The following is a 16,188-nucleotide window of genomic DNA, read 5'->3' as shown; positions in this document are numbered from 1 at the left end:
GTCCAGGGTGGGCTTTTTCAGGAGTGGTCGGATCACCGCCTCTTTCAAATGGCTGGAACCACTTCCTCCCACAATGATGCACTGACCACACCCTGGATCCACTCAGTCAAACCCTCTCGGCAAGCTTTAATAAGCCAAGAAGGGCAAGGGTCAACAGGATACGTTGCTGGCCGCATCATCACAAGCACCTTGTCTACGTCATCAGGCCACATCAACTGAAACAGTTCCCAAGAAGTTGTAGCAGACATTGCACTGGGCACCTCATTGGGGACTACAGTAGATGTGGATGGGGCATCAAGACTGTTATGGAGGCGAGCAACTTTATGCTCAAAGTGCTTTGCAAACAATTCACAGTGGGCCTCCGAAGGGTTTAAAACTCCATTTCCTGGAGTTGATGTCAACAGACCTCTGACAATACGGAAAAACGCCACTGGACAGCTACTTGAGGATGCAATGGAGGCAGAGAAGTGAGCCTTCTTTGCCACCCTCACCACCACACAGTAAGCATGGTTATGTTTTACTTGTGCCCGATCAGCCTCACAGCACGTCTTTTGCCACTTGCACTCTAGCCGTTGTCCAGCCTGTTTCATTGCCCTTAGCTCACTGGTGTACCAAGGTGCAAACCGGGCTCCACAATGCCAGAGAGGGCACTCGGGGGCAACCGTGTCAACAGCCCGACGCGCCTTGCTGTTCCACAGCGTGACAAGGGCTACTGTTCCAAATACAGCCATAAAAGTACCAATTTGGGGATCCCAAGGGCTGTAATTTGTTTACTAGGTGAACTCCTTTCTCCTCTCCCTTTTAAAACTACACATCAAGACACAGTCCTTTTCAATGCTTCACCTACTTAACAAACCATAAGCCCCCCAGGCTGCTGCTATGAGATTTTTCAAAAACAAAGCTCTCCTTGTCAACTCCTGTTGTTAACCTCCCCTGCTGGTTAATCACAAACCAAATTGGAATATTTGTAGAATTATACACACAGAGAGATTCTTTTAACTCTCTCTCCACAATATCTTTGAGATGAAAATGAAACCATTTGGACCAGTTTTCAGTACTGGAACCTTTTATTTAGAAAATGCATGCTTCTCAGAGAGTTACAGTCAAGAAAAAGAGGCCCGTAGATCCCAATGATTCTTAAGGGTGGACTAAAAGTCAGTAGATTGATTAAACTAGATTGACTGCTAGAGGGCAATTTATATTGTGAGGGCAAAGTTGGTAAGCGAGTCTGCAAATTAAATTCACACTGTTTTGGGAGGCTATTTTGATTCTCATTAGTCAATATGACATACAAAAGAACAAGTGGAAGCTTTTTGTTAGTAAGCTGCTCGTTATCTAAAAAAAGAAAATCAATTTAATTGATAGATGATGAAAAAATTAGTTGATAATCTGTTGACAGCCTAGTATACAACTTTCTCTGGATAGTACATGTATTCCTCCCAAACCAGAAAGGATGATCCTTACGTGGAAACACATTTCCTCGTCTGGATCTGGACTGACCTTCGCAGAGCAGAACAGTTGTTCATGGGCTACAAACGAGGATGGCAAAATGTTGACAAGATAACAAGGAAAAGGCAGAACTGCTCAACGCCTATTTTGCCTCCGTTTTCTCCCAAAAAGGGAACAGTGTGCAACCTTGCATCGGTAGCAATCTCAGTAAGGGGTCAGGATTGCAGTTCAAGATTGATAAGGAGATAGTCAGGAAATACCTAGTTAACCTAAATGAGTTCAAATCTCCAGGGCCTGATGAACTGCATCCCAGAGTATTGAAGGAACTTGCGGATGTACTCTCGGAACCTCTTGCCATCATCTTTGAGAAATCCTGGAGAACGGGAGAGGTGCCAGAGGATTGGAGACGGGCAAACGTCGTCCCGCTCTTTAAAAAGGGTAAAAAAGAAGATCCGGGGAATTACAGGCCGGTCAGTCTGACTTCAATACCGGGAAAGATATTAGAACAGATAATTAAAGAGTCCATTGGCAACTATCTAGAGGACAATGCTGTGATTAGTAGGAGCCAGCATGGGTTTGTCAAGAAAAAATCCTGTCAAACTAATCTCATCTCTTTTTTCGATCGGGTCACTAGCTTAGTAGATGGTGGAAATGCTGTAGATGTCATCTATCTAGATTTCAGCAAAGCGTTTGACAAAGTCCCCCACGACCTTTTGATTAGCAAACTGGTCAAATGCGGACTAGATGGAAATACTGTCAGGTGGATTCACAATTGGTTGGAAAACCGTACTCAAAGAGTGGTCGTCGGTGGCTCTGCTTCGGACTGGAAGGAGGTCTCGAGTGGAGTGCCACAGGGTTCTGTCCTGGGGCCGATACTCTTCAACATTTTTATCAATGACTTAGATGACGGGGTGGAGGGAAGCCTTATGAAGTTTGCGGATGATACGAAACTGGGAGGGATAGCTAACACAATGGAAGACAGGAATAAAATCCAAAGGGACCTGGATAGACTAGGAAAATGGGCTGAACTTAATAAAATGAAATTCAATAAAGACAAATGCAAGATTCTGCATTTAGGCCACAAAAACAAAATGCACGGGTACAGGATGGGAATTACCCAGCTTAGCAGTAGTGTGTGTGAGAAGGACCTTGGAATTGTAGTGGATCGCAGGTTGAACATGACCCAGCAGTGTGATGCTGCGGCAAAAAAGGCAAACGCGGTTTTGGGCTGCATAAACAGAGCTATAGTTTCCAGGTCGAGGGAAGTAATAGTCCCACTATATTCTGTATTAGTCAGGCCTCATCTGGAATACTGCGCTCAGTTCTGGGCACCTCATTTTAAGAAAGATATAGACAAGTTAGAGCGGGTTCAGAAGAGGGCGACGAGGATGATAGCCGGTATGGAGAACAAGTCTTATGAGGAAAGGTTGAAGGAACTTGGCATGTTCAGTCTGGTGAAGAGAAGGCTGAATCTCATGAGAATACCTGAACAGGCCTTTTGCAAGTCTCCCTCGTTGTGAGCAGGTATCTCAAATTTTACAAAAAAACAAGTTGTATCTCTATGTTCTGATTCATCATTCTGAAACTATACATCTAGGGACAGAGATCTGGGGGATGGTGGAACCCATGAAATGGACTGGAAGCAGGTTCACAACAGACAAAAGAAAGTACTTTCCCCTGTAATGTTCAGTCTGGTGTAGAGAAGGCTGAGGGACGACATGATTACACTCTTTAAGTACCTGAAGGGCTGTCACATAGAGGACGGCACAGATTTGTTCTCTGCTGCCCCAGAGGGTAGGACTAGGTCTAATGGTTTTAAGTTGCAGGAGCGTAGATTCAGATTGGACATTAGAAGGAACTTCTTGACAGTAAGGGCAGTTCGGCAATGGAACCGACTGCCTAGAGAGGTGGTGGGATCCCCTTCACTGGATGTCTTCAAGCAGAGGCTGGACAGCTATCTGCGGGAGATGCTCTAGCTGTGGATTTCCTGCTGTGAGCAGGGGGTTGGACTCGATGGCCTACAAGGCCCCTTCCAACTCTATGATTCTATGATTCTATGAACTTGGTGCAATCTAGCACCCAAGAGTGCAAATGCAGGCACATGAACATATTAAACTGCTTTATAACAAGTCAGATCATTGGCCTACCAAGCCCAGTATTTGAAATGGCAGTGCCTCTTCAAAATGTCAGGCAGAGGTTTCTGCTAATCCTCCTATCTCAGATGCCAGCGACTGAAACTGGGACCTTCTGTCTACAAAGTATGTACTCTACCACTGAGCACACTGAGATACAGCCCCTCCCCAGGCACTGTTTTCCTATCCAAAGAGGTAACTGGCACTTCCAGAAATGATTGGGTCAACTATCTGTCCACCACAGGCTTAGCCCTGGGTCGCGCAGCAGCAGGAGCGCAGCTGCCATGATCTTCTGTCTGGGATCCTGCATGTTTGCTCGTTAGTGCTAAGCCATAATTTGGCTTTGTGTGTTCCATGTGAACTGGGCCAGTATGTGTGTGTGTGTGTACTGTATGCAAATTATCAATATGTAAAATAATTATGTGGCTTTAAGGACAATTTTATCATTTCTGTGGCAAGACCCAAATATTGTATACATACACTAAAAAAGCCACCTGCAGTAAGAGCAAGAAGAGGAGAAGGAACCTCCTGGAGGACACTGCCCTAGACCGAGTGCTGCAAGATGCTCCTACTACCTCCAACAGTGTCATGTTCTTACTCTTTTGTCATCATGAAGAGCCAGGGAAGTAGCTCTTTTTCTGCTCAGGTGCTGGGAAAAAGCTGAGACCAGCCCAGAACATAATGTAGGTAGGCAACAGAACATGTGATAATTAGAGATGTGAAGGCCTGGAGAAATTCAAAAAACATTTTCCCTGGGTTTTTGGGGGGGAGTGGGGAGAACCGGCAAAAACAAGAAAACCTAGGGGAAAATATCCCTCCCCCCTCCCCAAAAAAACTTTCCCCCAGGTCTTTACATTTCTAGTGCTAATGACAGAATCTGGTCCAATAAATCAGGACAAAAAAGATGAGCCAATAGTTAATATCTCTGGACACGAACAAATCACTATAGGCTTGTTTTGGTACATACATTATATGCAACGGACATGATCTTAGTGTGCACTCAAAGATGACAGTTTTTAAACAGAGTGGTGCAAACTGTGGTTTTCAATGGTTAGCCCCTACGTAATGCCATGTGAGGGATATTCCATTTCAAGGTACCATATTCACCACATTAAACTGATGAGAGGAGAATGATCAAACAATGGCTTTATTTACACTATGGCTATTCGATCCATTGCCACACACCTCCCTTCCCTCTTTTTCTTCTATAACCCCAATTCCAGTGAAAAAACAAAATTCAGTAGTCTGCCAACATCCCCACCTATTCAAATGATGTTAAATTACACAATTCAAGGCTGTAATCTTTTGTACACTTACCCAGGATCAAGCTTAATTAAACGAAGTGGGGCTTACTTCCATATAAACATGCTCTTTAAGTAAATGTCTGACCCAGATTAACCCGTCATTCTTACAGAAATGTTGTCGCAGAGTAATAGTTATAAATGGAGCTTTGTCCACATTTGATTTAAAAATCGCAGGCCCACATGATGAGGCTTAGGGTACAACCAGGGAGAATGTAGTAAGCAGACAGAATCTTGAATTTACTGATTTTTCAGACCTTAAAATCAGTTACTTTACAGAACAGAGGTTTATTAGTCAGACCAGTAAAATACAACTCATTTGCCATTCAATTCATGTTTACTGGTTCTACTGACACTACGAAGCTCACTGGGTGACCTTGGATCACTCACAGTCTCTGAGCCTAACCTACCTTACAGGGTTGTTGTGAAGATAAAATGGGAAGGGAGAGAACCATGTACATCACCTTAAGCGCCGTGGAGAAAAGGGGATATAAGTAATAATAATAATAATAATAATAACAAAACAACAACAACAACAACAATAATGTATAGTTGAAATATATATTGTTCCCTTTGGTGAGCTGAGGGGGGAACTCTTCCTTAAGGGAATTCTCCCAGTGCAAACAGAAAGCATTCAATTTCAAGGTTTAAGAGGCTTCTTTTTCTTTTTAAAAAAAAGTTATTCATACAGAAAGGGTGTAAGAAATAAACTCCAAGTAGTTGGGTGATGATCATTACCTAACAGAGAGACATTATCCATTCTCAAAGGACACATCAAACTGGCAAGTAAAAGGTGTTTTTTTCCCCCACATGAAGCGTTTTGTCCAGTTCATAAACTTCAATCGATTTTAAAGGGATTAAGGATTTGTCCATATTCTACACTGACAAGGGAACCATGCCTTAATTCAGCAAACAGAATGCTATTCCAAACCCGTATCCTATTTGTTATGTGCCTTCAAGTCAATTACAACTTATGGCGACCTTATGAATCAGCGACCTCCAAGAGCATCTGTCATGAACCACCCTGTTCAAATCTTGTAAGTTCAGGTCTGTGGCTTCCTTTATGGAATCTATCCATCTCTTGTTTGGCCTTCCTCTTTTTCTACTCCCTTCTGTTTTTCCCAGCATTATTGTCTTTTCTAGTCAATCATGTCTTCTCATTATGTGTCCAAAGTATGATAACCTCAGTTTCATCATTTTAGCCTCTAATGATAGTTCTGGTTTAATTTGCTCCACAATTATTTATCTTTTTTGCGGCCCATGGTATCCACAAATCTCTCCTCCAACACCACATTTCAAATGAGTTGATTTTTCTCTTATCTGTTTTGTTCACTGTCCAACTTTCACATCTAAACATAGAGATCGTTGAAATACCATGGTCTGAATGATCCTGACTTTAGTGTTCAGTGATACATCTTTGCATCTGAGAACCTTTTCTAGTTCTCTTACAGCTGCCCTCCCCAGTCCTAGCCTTCTTCTAATTTCTTGACTATTGTCTCCAGTTTGGTTAATGACTGTGCCAAGGTATTGATAATTCTTGACATGTTCAATGTTTTCACTGTCAACTTTAAAGTTACATAAATCTTCTGTTGTCATTACCTTAGTCTTTTTGACATTCAGCTGTAGTCCTGCTTTTGTGCTTTCTTTTTAACTTTCATCAGCATCCGTTTCAAAACGTTACTGGTTTCTGCTAGTAGTATGGTATTATCTGCATATCTTGATGTTCCTCCAATTTTCACACCTCCATCTTGGTCCAATCCCACTTTCCGTATGATATGTTCTGTGTACCGATTAAACAAATAGGGTGATAAAATACACCCGTCTCATACCTTTTCCGATTGGGAACCAATCAGTTTCTCCATATTCTGTCCTTACAGTAGTCTCTTGTCTAAGTATAGGTTGGACATCAGGACAATCAGATGCTGTGGCACCCCCATTTCTTTTAAAGCATTTCATATCCTATAAATATACCTATATTTTATTATTTCTTCCTCTAGAAAAAAGTATTTTAATATGCTAATACTTTTTGCAGTTTCCATTATCTTTTAAAAAAAAAGAGTTTGACATACAGCAACTGAAATAACTGCTTCTGAAAGCTATTAGTAACAGTTCTCCACTCTGCTTCCATATTATTTTGGTATACTTCTGATTTTAAGCTTTGTTTCTATCCCTGAAAGAAGCTTCTCCTAAAAACTCTTCACCTACAGGAACAACAGGTCCATTGGTGCTTTTTAAAAAACATGGTCAAATGCAACCCCACTCTCTAGAAAATGCCTATACAAATCTGTGCAGAAATTTGATGCTTGTTTATTATGGGATCCTGGCATGCAAGCCTCTGCCTCACTGATGTACAATAAAGTTTAGAAATGTTAGGAGGGGGGTGCAATTGCATTGCAGGTGAGTTTTGTAACTGGGGCTACCAGATCTCTCACAATGTAAAAGGCACACCTTATTTCAGAACATTAGGAATATATCCTTCCGCTACAGGAGACTGCCACCCTTAACGATACGATCTTCATCAAAGGCCTTCCTTTGGTTCTCACTGAGGGAAGTCATGGTGCCTTGTATTTCTAATGCCCTTCCCAGAGAAGCTTGCCTAGCACCCACTCTGATACGTTTCAATGCTAGGCAAAGGCTGCTTATTTGCCAAGGCATTTCAGCAATTTGAATAGTTTGTTTTAATTGTTATTTTATGGTTCAGCTTGGTTTACTAGATGGATGCTGTTGTTCCTGTGTTTTATTGTTTGTTCTTGAAAACAAAAGGCATTGTCTTATTCTTTAAAATGTATGCCTCCCTGGGAGCTTATGCTGAAGAGCAGTTCATACGTTTCCTAAATAAATATCACAGCCTATAGACCTTGATGGAAATCCCTTAAGGCAGTCATCAGCTCCTGAGTCCTGACCGACCTTCATATTTTGTTTCTTGCAAGCTTGAGCTCACCCCTCCCCCTTAACGTTCTGCCTTGTAAGCAGACCTACAGTTCAACTTGGGCCACGGGTGGGATGAGGCATTTAAAACAGATTTTAGCAAGCACAGGATAATGAACAGTTTGTCATGCAAAAGTGTATTTTTTTTTTTTACTACATGCCTTCAATATAGTTTCACCTCGTCACCCTTCACTTGTGTGTAGGAATGAACGAACAAACAAACTGTAAGTCGGACACTGCTGAAATCAACATAGCTGCCTCTAAAGCAATTTGGTCTGAGATGAGCCTAATGGGCCACGCCGGCAGCTTTCTGCTTCCACCCCCCCCCTTTATGGGCCCTTTACAAATGAAGGGGAATATATTTTCCATAACCACAGAGGAAATGTACACATTGTGTTTGGTTGCAAATGAAGCATGGAAAAAAGGAAGAACTGTCCAAGAGAGGAAAATTCAAGTCTATTATACCATGTTCTACATGACTCCCTCCCACAATATTTCAAGTTCCCCTGTCTTTCAAAGTCTAAGATACATACATATTAACTATATATACACATCTGTAAAATGAAGTTTCAAGCCGTCATGTCTGTTCAGATCTCACCATCTTAGCAGGTTGGGCAACAGACGGATGTTTATGTAGCTTCCTGACTATAATGACTCATGCGTTGGTAACCTCAAGGCTGGATTACTGTAATGCTCTCTACGTGGTACTGTCATTGGGCTTGGTCTGGAAGCTGCAAGAACCACATAATGTGGCAACTACACTGCTAACTGGAAAGTCTTACTGCATGTGCTGAGCACCACTCCTGAAGAAGCTGCACTGGTTACCAATTTGCTACCAAGCCAAGTTTAAGGTTTGTTGACTTAAAGCCTGAAACAACTTAGAACCAAGTAATTGCTGAGAACACTTGCTCCCGCATTGACTTGCCCATTCAATAAGATTATCAAAGAAAGTCCTCCTGGTGGTACTACATACGCTTTTTTGGGCCAGGTATGCTGTATGTGGATCCCCCACCTCCCACTGCAATCTACTGGCAATAACTGCTGCCTATGTGCATATATTAACTGAGGCTATCTCACCGGGCTGTTGCAAAGATAAAAGGGGGAGGATAATGTACATAACCTTGAGCTTCTGAGTGGAAAACCAAGATACAAATATATAATGTCATTCACAGATCATATAAAGCCAGAAAAGCAGACCCCTTGCTCTGTTATGCTTTATAGTCTTGATATTTACAGCAGAATAAAAAAGGTTTACTAATCCTGATCATTAACAAGAAGCCAAAAAAATACTCTTAAGTATGTGCAGTTTAATAACAATTGTGTCTGAGCTACTAACTGTCTTGCCTATCTCACAAAGCTGTTGTGAAGATAAAATGAGAAAGGGGAAAGCAATGTACACAGCCTTGAGCTCCTGGGAGGAAAGTCAAGATACAAATATACAACAAGTAACAGATACATGCAGTTTCACAACTTTCAGCAAAACACATACCCACAGACAAAACATTTTGCAACCTTGATAGACAACCTTGATAGTTCAGTCTATGGGAATTTTAACTTGCTGCAACAGTGAGGTGTTTGATTATTCTATGGTTATATTTGATGATTCATTTTGAAGTGTATATTTTTGTTCTTTATTATTGTTAGTATTATTATTAGGCATCCACAACAAAACAATTAAAAGCATTCTAAAAACAGAAACATCTAAAAACAGTTAAAAACATTCTTTCATTCAGTGATCTCAAGCTGCCAGGAACAGCTTCCTTCACCACCAAATGGCTGGGTAAACAGGAATGTTTTCAAATTCCTCCTGAAAGTCAATAATGATGGAGACAAAAGCACCTCACCAGGGACGGCATACCACAAACAGGGAACCACCAATGAAAAGGCCCTGTCACGGGTCAATGCCAACTGGGAAATCCCCGGTGGCAGCACCACCAACAAGGCTTCAACTACAGATTCCAGGGTCTGAGATGATTGTTATTGGGGAAATTACTCTTTTAGATACTTGGGTACCAAGTCATTAAGGGCTTTTTATGCTAGTCCTAACACCTTGAATTGGGCCCAGTAGCTCACTGGCAGCCAACACAGTGCTTTCAGGACTGGTGACACATGGTGCTATTAGGCTGCCCCACTTACCAATCTAGCAACTGCACACTAGATGGAGCTGGCAGACCCACACTGAGCATATCAGTGTAGTCCAAACTCTATGGTTACTGTATGCTAATAAATAGCAGATGATAAGCAGACCAGTAGCAGCTTGGGGGGGGGGCATGGAAAATCTATTTTTTTTCTCAGTAGGAAGGAAACCTCATTTATTTCAAGGTAGTTACTTCCAAGTAAAACATATGAAAGCCAGCCAGTTGCATTTCATTCTGTAAAGGCAGGACACTTGGGGAGTGGACGCAGACGAAAGTGCTTGAACAAACATACCCCAGTATTCTTCTTAGTCCAGCATCAGGCTAGCAGCAACAATGAGCTTCTCCTGCTTTTTCTGCTATTCTCGAATGTCCCATCTCAAGTCCCAGGTGGGAGCGGTCAGCATTCCTTCCTCTGATTGCTTATCAACAATAATTAAGTGTCCTTAGGAATGATGCTGCCTGTCAAGTGCCAAAACCTTAGAGTTGCGTCCATATTTTGCTTTCTAACTTTCTTTAGAAACTTATTTACTTTAAAAAAAATGAAAGCTAATTGTCTGGGGACCCTGCTGGTTATGGCCTGGTACAAATGTACCCCATGTATACTCACTGTTGGCAGCCCTCACACCACAACCTCCTTCAGTGCATCTTATAGCAACCAGAAGAATGTTATTTGTGGTGGCATCAGCATTATGGGAAAGTCTGCCCAGGCCCAGCGCCAGAGGGTGGCCAGGTTGGGCTCTGGTGGAGTCCCTCCTTAGGGTGGGAGGGTAGCGCTCCTGTTCCGCAATCCACAGCAGTGTCAGGTCCTGCAACTTGATGCTGCTGCAGATCACAGAGCATGAGTTCCCAGGCATCGCCTCCCCACAGGCAGCATGGACTTTAATAAGACTGCCCACGTGCCTCACCTACGTCAGTGTGCAGGCTGTGCATGCTTGCCTAGCATCATGCAAGATAGCAGCAGGGACTTCCCAAAGGGGTTGACGCCCCTGCCGCCGTCTTGGTTGATGGCCTGCAGGCATGTTTTGTTTTGTTTAAATTCCCCACTCAGGAAGTGTGACAGCCAGGTCATTGTAAATTTGGTTGTACAGTTTTCTGGTTTTGTGCAAATCAGAGGGATCGAAAGAAACAAATATATGAAGCTATGCTCGTTCAAGGGAAATAGGAACAGGACTTGAAAAGCAATGAATGCAATTGTAAATGGTCAGCACACACTTTTCAGATTGCTGAGAAATATAACAGATGTAGAAATTTTTAATGCGGTTTGCTTGTACAGTTTTCTGGTTTTGTGCAAATCTGAAGGATCAAAAGGGAAAAAACTGTAATGCTACACTCTGGTAGAAATAGTTAGGAGCACTGCCTGAAAAGGAATGAAAGCATGGAGGAAATAGTGGGCATAGAAAAGGGAGTAGCAGAAAGTGATGACTGATCCACCCAGCCAAAAACACTGAAACAAATTGTCTGCAACCCCAAGTGGAGTGGTTTGGAGCTTGATTTTCTCTACTTTATTGGGTTATCCCCATATTTGGTAAATCTGAATTTACAGGGGGAAAGCATTGAGACTGATGTTGTTTCAGGGTGTCATGTGGACTACAAAAATTAAACGGGAATGCAAATATCTACAAACATACAGTAAACTCTGATGTTGACCTTAGTTTTTGATGCCACAAAACTCTTTGTTGTTTTTGCTGCATGGGAGATCTGTTTACTTGGAAGCTATATAAACCAACTTCTCAAACAAGTCCTATTGATTTCAGTGGAATCTAAATCTTGGTCTGAATTCAACCCCAAAATATCAACCACACACTTGCAGTTGGGCTGGAAGCAAACCAAGAGTCTGTAAGGTTGTCACATAGAATCATAGAATAGTAGAGTTGGAAGGGGCCTCTAACGCCATCGAGTCCAACCCCCTGCTCAATGCAGGAATCCAACTTAAAGCATACCTGAGAGGTAGCTGTCCAGCTGCCTCTTGAATGCCTCCAGTGTTGGAGAGCCCACCACCTCCCTAGATAGTTGATTCCATTGTCATACCACTCTAATAGGTGGGAAGTTTTTCCTGGTGTTCAGTCAAAATCTGGCTTCCTGTAACCTGAGGCTATGATTCCATGACCTGCACTCTGGGATGATCGAGAAGAGATCCCAGTCCTCCTCTATGTGGCAACTTTTCAAGTACTGAAGAGAGCTATCATATTTCCCCTCAGTCTTATATTCTCAAGGCTAAACATGCCCAGTTTCATTTCATTTCATTTATAAACTGCCCATAGCGTGTAGCTCTCTGGGCGGTGAACAAAACAAGATTAAAATACAATGTTACAATAGTATCAATAACAAATAGCAGCAAGTTAAACTAAAAACATTGAATATAAAACATTGAACATTAAAATGCCTGGGAGTATAGCCAGGTCTTAACCTGGCGCCTAAAAGAAAGAACCGTAGGCGCCAGGCGTATCTCCTCAGGTAGGCTGTTCCACAGTTCGGGGGCCACCACAGAAAAGGCCCTAGATCTAATAACAATCCTCCAGGCATCCTGATGAGTTGGTACCCAGAGGAGGGCCTTGGATACTGAACGAAGTGGACGGGTAGGTTCATAGTGGGAGAGGCGTTCCACAAGGTATTGCGGTCCCACACCGTGTAAGGCTTTATAGGTCAAAACCAGCACCTTGAATCTGGCTCGGAAACAGATAGGTAGCCAGTGCAAACGGGCCAGGACAGGTGTTATATGCGCGGACCAATGGGTCCTCGTCAACAACCTGGCTGCCACGTTTTGCACTAGCTGAAGTTTCCGGACGGTCTTCAAGGGCAGCCCTACGTAGATCGCATTACAGTAGTCCAATCTAGAAGTTACCAGAGTGTGAACAACTGAGGCAAGATCGTCACTGTCCAGATAGGGGCGTAGTTGGGCTACTAAGCGAAGATGGTAAAACGCATTCCGTGCCACCGAGGCCACCTGAGCCTCAAGCGACAAGGAAAGGTCAAAAAGGACCCCCAAACTACGAACCTGTTCCTTCAAGGGGAGTGTAACCCCATCTAGAACAGGCTGAACATCCACCATCTGGGCAGGTAAAGAGCTCACCAACAGTGTCTCAGTCTTGTCTGGATTGAGTTTCAGTTTATTAGCTCTCATCCAGTCCATTATCGCGGTCAGGCAACGGTTCAGTACATCAGCAGCCTCACCTGAAGAAGGTGAAAAGGAGAAGTAGAGTTGCGTGTCATCAGCGTACTGATGGCAACGCACTCCAAAACTCCTGATGACCGCACCCAGAGGCTGCATGTAGATGTTAAAGAGCATGGGGGGCAAGACCGACCCCTGAGGGACTCCACAATGGAGAGTCCAGGGTGTCGAGCAATGTTCCCCAAGCATTACCTTCTGGCGACGATCTGCTAAGTAGGAGCAGAGCCACTGCCAAGCAGTGCCCCCAACTCCCAACTACGCGAGCCTCCCCAGAAGGATACCATGGTCAATGGTATCAAACGCCGCTGAGAGATCAAGGAGAATCAACAGAGTCACACTCCCCCTGTCCCTCTCCCGACAAAGGTCATCATACAGGGCGACCAAGGCTGTTTCAGTACCAAAACCGGGCCTAAAACCGGATTGAAACGGATCCAGATAATCGGTTTCATCCAAAAGCGCCTGGAGCTGGCCGGCGACCACCCGCTCCAAGACCTTGCCCAAAAAAGGGACATTCGCCACCGGTCTATAATTGTTCAAGACGTCTGGGTCCAAAGAAGGTTTCTTTAGAAGAGGTCTCACTACTGACTCCTTAAGACTACCAGGGACTACTCCCTCTCTCAAGGAGGCATTTATCACCTCTTTGGCCCAGCCGGTGGTTACAGCCCTGCCGGCCTTCACCAGCCAAGATGGGCAAGCGTCCAAGGCAGACGTGGTCGCCCGCACCATTCCTTTTTTTTTTTATCATTAATTTTTATTCAAAGTTTCAAAAAAAAAAACAGAACAAAACAAAACAAAACAAAAAACAAATTAATAACTAATACAATAAAATGAAATATTGACTTCCAATTTGTCGCAGATCAGTTATAGGTCTATAATATATAACAAACCTGTCTCTTAATGTATTACAAAATCACTTTCCTCCAGTAGTTATATTAATTAATCATCAAATCTCATTAACATCACTTTATTCTTTCCGCAAAAAGTCAAAGAGAGGCTTCCAATCCTTGAGAAATATATCCATCGATTTTTCTCCAAATAAACATGTCAATTAATCCATCTCGTCAAGTCTGCTAGGTCCAGTAGTTTCAACAGCCATTCTTAGTGTTAATTCCAACTTCCATCTTCCATCCTTGCACCCATAATAATCTTGCTGTCATAGTCATATTCATATAATAAAAGTCTGATAGGAATTTCTTTCATCACAAATATTTCCTTGCCATCAATTCCGAATGTACCACTGAAATGTTGTTGTAAAGCTGCATCTCTGTTTCTCCTTTCCACAGAATGCACCAGCACATCTCCCGAGAGTTTTTCCATTGTCACACATCTGGAATTAATTCTGTAAACTTTCTCCATTTCAAGTTCCATCAAATCCTTCCAATCCAGGAATTTTTTTGAACCGTTGATATCTTTATCTCTAATCTCTTCACCAATTCCTTCAAGGACAGCGCTGAATTTTTGTCTCCAGGATCCATCACAGCCATAAAATCCAAATCTTTTTCCAAGTCCATATTTGATATATCTATTCCAATCTCCAGGGCTTGAACCTTTTCTTTAATTTTTCTTTCATCTTCTTTTATTTGTCCAGCCATATCTTTGGTCTCATCCACCTCCCCTCTCACAGAATCCTGAATTTCCTTCAGCTCCTGTCTCATTTTGCCAAATTCACTTTTCATCTCTTATCTCCTCTGTCTCAGTTCCTGTCTCACCAGCTTAATCTCATTCATTATTTTCTGAAACATATCTAGATAGAGAACCCCTTCCTGTACATCCAGGGTCTCAGCCACCTTCTTGATTGTCATTCTTAACTATTCCCAAGCAAAGAACAGTTTGTTTCTTTTTCCAGTCACAAAGGAGTTAATCCTCCAAGCCTGCTGATATCACCCTCTAGACAGCACAAACCGCCTTATCTCTTATGTGTCCAAAAGTGCAAAACAAATTTAGTTCACAGCATCCAAATAATTAGTGGCATAGAGAATAAGCAGATTCGTCAAAAAAAAAGTAGACCAGAAAAAAATAGTCCCAGACACATAATACTCAAATGTCATAAAATCAGATTTCCTCTTTAGATTAGATGCCCCTCATCTGTTTGTATCTTTAAAATGCTCAATTCCATGCCAGCTTTTTGCAATAAAAAACAAAAATAGGCTATTTCGATTTTCTTCCTCCTTAATTCCGTGTATATGAGAGAAAGTTATAACTCACCCAGGGATTCTTTGTTGCTGATCCTTTAACAAATCTCTTTTACTGTAACAATAACAAAATGATAAGAGTAGACAGAAGAATGCTTGCCTGTTAAAGAAAAAAAAGTCTCGCTTAATCAGTTTGAGCTTGCTTGTAATCCCTGGCTCCGTCCGACGCTGCTGGCTACCTTCTTTCATAGGCGATCCTAATGAATTCCAGTCCCCAACAAACACAACGAAGCTTCTTGTGGATGATCTCTATGTTTCTCCCTTGCCTGGGAGAAGATTTTTCCCAGTCAAAAAACTCTTCTGACTGGTTTTAAAACTGAAAAAGCTTCCTCTGAGACGGGAGCTCGTCTCAAAAGGCAGTCACAGGCAGAGCAATCCTCCTGGGAAGTCCGGTCGCCCGCACCATTCCAAGCACCTTGTCCACTTCCTCAAGCTGCACCAACTGAAATTCATCCAACAATGAAGGACAAGACCGCGTTCTGGACACTTCAGTGGAATCATCTGTCATAACATCAGAGTCTAAGTCCCGACGGACTTAGCAATCTTGTCCTGGAAGTGCTCCGCAAATTCGTTGCAGCGGGCTTCCGATGTTTCCTTAGTATCATGAGGGCCAGAATGTAAAAGCCCTCGTACCACCCTAAAAAGCTCTGCTGGGCGGCAAAGAGATGATCTAATGGTGGCAGCAAAATAAGACTTTTTTGCCGCCCTAACCGCTTTTACATACAACTTAGTGGAAGCACTCACCAAAGAATGACTACATCCGTCAGGAGTTCACCTCCACCTGCACTCTAGCCTCCTTCTCTCTTGCTTCATCGCTCTCAGCTCCGGGGTATACCACGGTGCTGTTTGAGTTCTGCACCGAAGGGGGCGCGCAGGAGC

General features: G+C 42.8%; 2 protein-coding genes across 13 annotated transcripts in view; both read right to left on the bottom strand.

Moving 5' to 3' along the window:
• Nucleotides 1-16,188, bottom strand: part of LOC133365034 (cytochrome c oxidase assembly factor 1 homolog) — a 102,226-nt gene that overhangs the window by 64,468 nt on the left and 21,570 nt on the right. The window contains exon 2 of one of the 12 annotated variants that reach the window (XM_061586249.1): nt 6,482-6,662. The exons of the other annotated variants lie outside the window; for them this stretch is intronic. The gene's annotated coding sequence lies outside the window, so the exon portion shown is untranslated. The remainder of the gene's footprint in view (nt 1-6,481; nt 6,663-16,188) is intronic. 12 annotated transcript variants of the gene reach the window in all.
• Nucleotides 1-16,188, bottom strand: part of FIGNL1 (fidgetin like 1) — a 34,887-nt gene that overhangs the window by 17,331 nt on the left and 1,368 nt on the right.

The sequence above is a fragment of the Rhineura floridana genome, chromosome 10 (assembly GCF_030035675.1).
Source record: "Rhineura floridana isolate rRhiFlo1 chromosome 10, rRhiFlo1.hap2, whole genome shotgun sequence".
Lineage (NCBI taxonomy): Eukaryota > Metazoa > Chordata > Lepidosauria > Squamata > Rhineuridae > Rhineura > Rhineura floridana.
Note: the sequence above shows the minus strand (reverse complement) of the source record. Positions and strands in the feature narration are given on the sequence as shown.